We start from the raw sequence: 5,310 nt of genomic DNA, 5'->3' as shown, positions 1-5,310 counted from the left end.
AAATGTATAGTAGGGATAGTGGGTAGGTCGGACATGGCCGACCAACCTGAGGCAAAGTTTAGCTCCCGCTTGCGTGCTTGTCCTTGTTCTGCGTCCGGCTTGGGTCTAAGCCCAGGTTCCACACCATGCTAGCTGGTGGAGTACCCATGTCTTCGCGTTAGGCCACCGGTATGCCGAAATAGTGCCAGACTCCGTTTGGCACCGTTTTGCGTGCTAGTCCTGGCATTAGGATGCTGGTTGCTCCAGGACTGTTCCAAGTCACTCTGGGCTCCTGTCCCTACGCTTCTTGGGCTTTACACTCGGGAGTTGCTCCGTGGTTCAGTTCCACCACTCTTTGGCTTTACGCTTGGGAGTTTGGCACCGTTCCTTCGTTCAGTGGCTCAAGGCCCTGAACCTCAGAGTTATTGACTAGACGTGTTGGTGAGCTTATTACAGTTGAGTTGGATTCGAGTGGTTATTTAGTTTGTGCTTATCAATGAACCTTTATCTCGTATCTAGGGTATTACGTTCATGTTGGACAAGTATATAACTCAATGGCGCAAGTTTAGTGTTTGGGTCTTGTGAAGGCAAGTTGAAGAGTGATTGTTGGTTGCCTTGCGACTAATGGTTGCTTATAGACTTTGTTGAGGACCTCTAATACTTGCTTCACTTGATGATGATTTAGCGGTGATGGGCTTGCTTTACCGGATGGTGTTGCGGAGGATCGTGTCATTAGACTTATGTGGGTTTTCCATATTGGCATTTCGACTCTACCTCTGTCAATATCATTTGATTGTGTTTAGTTTATAGTGTTGGGTTTCATTGAGTCTTGGATGTGGTGATTCACTCCTTGAGGAAGTGTTATCTATAACTGAGTTTTGCTGAAGATTTGGTCTCAGATACCGACTAAGGTATTTTCGACTTTGGTTAGCTTGGTTGCTAGAAAGTCTTAAGTGGTGATACACTCGTGCTTTCTTCTAGCTTTGTTCTAGTGTTGATAGCATTAAAATGATGCCTTGTCGTTGACATTATTGATGTTGAGATTCAAGTGAGATGAGATGTCTATCCTTAGGATTGATATTGCATTTCATTACTCTCGATAGAGATAGTGTTGATGATTTGGCCATGACTTTGTGTTATTAGCATTTGTGCATTTGCTAATTAGCAACTATGTTGACGTTCAAATGAACTGAGTGACAAGTTTGAGTTAATTGTGTTTTAGACGAGGGGTTGAGCTTTGGCTTTTCCTTGAAAGGTGATTTAGTCGTGGACTATGCTAACTCTACAGATATTGGAATATTTGAATCCTTATTGGGGTTTGAGTTGGAATATATTGATCATTGATGATTTTTCTTGTGCTTGTTATAAAGTGAGTTATGTCTTGCTATAGATGGATTCATGGAGGATCATTTGGTGATTACTTGTCGAGCATAACTGTGTTATGCTTAGCTTTTGGATTGATGCAGACATACTCTTCATTAGCTTTGCATTATGAAGTTTAGCTTATGGATGTGTTGAGGAGGATATTATGGGTTATACCATGATTTTCTTTTTAGCATTGAAGTTAGTTTATGCAAGATTCGTGATCATTATTAAGCAAGACTTAGCTATAGGGTTCTTCACGCTTTTGGTTCTTTGAGTTTTATGCTCATTGTTCCATTTGTTAGAAGTCATTGGGGAAGACATTTTGGCTTATTAGCTTTGATGTTGAAGTTAGTATTTGCATTTAGCAATCATTGGTGATGATTGACTATCATCTAAAATAGTTGATTATCCTTGTCAAAAAAAGTTTTGTTTGATTATTGTTGATATAGAATGATTTGCCATTCTTCATAATGGTGGATTCTTCTTTCATGATGATTCTGCATCTCTTTATTGACGAGATGATTGATGATCTTTCATGATGGTTAGTTATTCTCTTTGATGGCTTTTGGCTTCTCGCATTACCACATGTTCTTTGTGGTTTGCTCTGGATTGGTCTCTTGGGTTTAAGACATCAATAGGATGTTGCTGACACTTGCTTAGGCAACTTGAGTTCCTTGGTGTTGTTGGCTAGGATCTATTCAGATTATATATATAGTTCTGATATATTGGGATGTTATTTCCTTCGAGTAATACATTTGCGAGCATCTTGCTTGCTAATCAATGATACTTTGTGTTCTTTGAGTTATCTTTAGTAAGTTGTTTAGCATACTGTCTACCATTTCCAATAGTTAAGTTTTATTATTGAAGTTTTTTTGATGATACGCTTGCTATTGAGTTTTGTTGGATGGTGATTCCTATATTTACCAATTATGGTGTTCTTGGTGGTTCCTATCCTATAATACTAGTTTATCGAATGATAACTTCATTGGAATACTTTTGTGTTCTAATTTAAAATATATTCACTGATAAATAAGTCTCTAAGATATCATTGTCTATGACTTTGATATTGTCCATCTATTGATCTTTGAGTTTGGGCCAGTATAGGCAGACTAGCTTCGGCACTTCGTGTACATGCTGAAATCTCTAGTCATGGGGTAGCTACTATCGACTGGTCACATAACCCACCTCTTTGTCGATGTTCCTTATTCCGTTAAAAGGGCGTGACCGTGTAAACAACTAACTGCCTGTTTACAGTAGTCTATCTAAACCATACCGACGGGTTTGGTTTCTTTGCTTAGGAGGGTTGGGGCCTCTAGCTTCTCTCTCTATGTCCCTGCGGGCAGGGGCATATCACACTTTTGTAAGCTGGGTGATTCCCAAAGCAGCAAGGGTGGCAAATTCTGTTGGTCATTTCCTTGTCGGCGACGGCTGGAACGTGTCTGAGCTGGTAGCGCATCCGCGTTAGACAAAGAGGTTGCCTCCTAACTCATTTAAGTTGGTGCATTTCTCACATAGTGTGAGTACTGTGAACTTTTTCTAGAGTTGTTTCCTTGACGGTATTCTAGACTGGAGTATGCATTGACGAGGACGTTAATCTTCCCTAAGGGGGGAGAGTGTTGCGAATGTGACTTCGGGTATCGAAAGTTACCTGTCGACCAGTCCTTACGGACACTTTTACCTTACTGCCACGATGGCAAAAGGTCAGTATTGTTGGACCTGTTATTAGTCTCCGCCTAAGCTAGTTGAGAAACTGGTCATCACATGTGCACTTAGACCAGAAGGGCACTAAGGAAGGAAATCCTAAGTTGTCATTTAGTCAAGCAAACTTGACACGGTGATGAGAAACTCATGATGTTGGCTTGCACTTGCTAGTGTTGGGAACCCCCGCGATATTGAGATTGGTCCCTCAATATTTGCTAGATGATGGCTGCCAAACACTCTCGCTATCATGCCCTTTGTGTTAGTCTCATTTTGGTCTCAAATGCTATTTATGGAAAGTGTCCAGATTTGCTCATTTGGCACATCTACGGAATATAGAGATCGGCTTGAACACAACGGTGTTTGTCCCATGTCCAAATTCACAATTTAGGGACATTCCATATTTAGTAAGTTTCGAGCTTGTCCCAGAGACTAACTCCTGATACTAAGGGAGGCTTAGGGTGAAAGCCCAAAGTGTGTGTTCCTCAAGGGGGGGGGGGGGGGGGGGCCTTTGGGGGGTTCCAAATGTATAGTAGGGATAGTGGGTAGGTCGGGCATGGCCGACCAACCTGAGGCATAGTCTAGCTCCCGCTTGCGTGCATGTCCTTATTCTGCATCTGGCTTGGGTCTAAGCCCAAGTTCCACACCATGCTAGCTGGTGGAGTACCCATGTCCTCGCGTTAGGCCACCAGTATGCCGAAATAGCGCCAAACTCCGTTTGGCACCGTTTTGCATGCTGGTCCTAGCATTAAGATGCTGGTTGCTCCAGGACTGTTCCAAGTCGCTCTGGGCTCCTGTCCCTATGCTCCTTGGGCTTTACACTTGAGAGTTGCTCTGTGGTTCGGTTTCACCACTCTTTGGCTTTACGCTTGGGAGTTTGGCACCATTCCTTCGTTTAGTGGCCCAAGGCCCTGAACCTCGGGTTCTTATGGACACGTGGCATGGACACGTGGCATCTGTCACGTGGCACAAAAAGGGTTTAGGTTCCGCTTCATGGTGTTATCCACGAAGAACAAAGCAAGGCACTTACCAGGCTTCCAGAGCTCGTCCAGATCGGTGAGAGAATGACCTCTATATACCAATAAGTCTCACACTCCACTAATGTCGGGCTGTCACCCCTCCAAGCTCTCGCAATGGCTTCCTTGGCCACCTCGCTGACTTTGAGCACGTCCATTCCATCGACGTGAACTCCATGCATACAAAAGCCTCTCTTTTCTTCCAGATATCCAGCACTGACATAGCTCAAAAGTGGTCCATGCCGATCGCTCAGAGGTTGTTCTCCACCACGTGGACAATTGGCAGCTTCCACAGCACCGCCATGTCCAAGCACTCCAAGAACTGCCCATTGTTGCAAGTCCCATCCCTGAAAACGCCAGCGTCACTGCGTTCACACTGAGATCCTTGAGAACTTCCCGCAAGAACTTGGTTGAGAAGGCTGCTCCAGTCGCCACGGGGATCCCATTACCGATGAAAGCAAATCCTCCTAGCAGCGGAGAACATATGCATGGATCCACCTTGGCCGTGCCCAGCCAGTGGATTTGCTGAAGAGCTCGCTCATCACTTGCCTGGCAGGGACACCTTTTCTCAGCGCGTGGATGTGATTTCAGTAAGTGCTGCAAATGTAGTCCTCCTTGAGTGCCTTGACGAATCCTGTGGACACGGCCTCCTGTCCATTGCTGTACAAATACAAACATCTTGCTCCTATAATACATCTGACCAGGGATCATGTCCTCGTAGAGCCCCAATCACTCCTCCCTTGTCACGAGCTGGAGAGATTCCTTGGCAGGGGCCGCTGTGGGGGGCGGCAGCAGCACAGCTGATCCATGGAAAACCTGGCCCTCCTGCCCGTAAACGTGCTGCTCCTGGCTACCACACTGGAAGATTGCATATAAGAATGTCTGCCAAACCATCCATAGCAGCATATCAGCCGCACTAACTTTCTCCTTTCAAAGCTGATGGTTTTTGCAATGTATTGAAAATACCTGTAGTTACTAAAAAGAACTTTGAAAAATTTTATACATATGAATTCCTCAAAAGCACTGGTAACAGGGAAACTATGGGTATCCATTTGGTAAGTTATTTTAATGCTTTTATTATTAGTTTTTATGTTTTATTTGTAGGTTTATTAGGTTTTGATCTGGTCTACAAACCTATTCGGCTTTGGGTGCAGGTTCATTTAAAAAAGGTCTGCAAGGGGAGCTTGGGATCTCTGAGTGAATCGGACGAGTAAAAGACTGAGTGAAGGCTGGGCTTTTATGTAAGGTGCCT

The 5,310-nt window shown here is 44.0% G+C and overlaps 1 pseudogene; it reads right to left on the bottom strand.

The window, feature by feature from the left end:
* Positions 1-4,072: 4,072 nt before the first annotated feature.
* Positions 4,073-4,964, bottom strand: LOC112343350 (annotated as a pseudogene).
* Positions 4,965-5,310: the final 346 nt, after the last annotated feature.

The sequence above is a fragment of the Selaginella moellendorffii genome, unplaced genomic scaffold, assembly GCF_000143415.4.
Source record: "Selaginella moellendorffii unplaced genomic scaffold, v1.0 SELMOscaffold_145, whole genome shotgun sequence".
Taxonomy (NCBI): domain Eukaryota; kingdom Viridiplantae; phylum Streptophyta; class Lycopodiopsida; order Selaginellales; family Selaginellaceae; genus Selaginella; species Selaginella moellendorffii.
The sequence above is the reverse complement of the archived record's forward strand: the minus strand, read 5'-3'. Positions and strand labels throughout refer to the sequence as shown.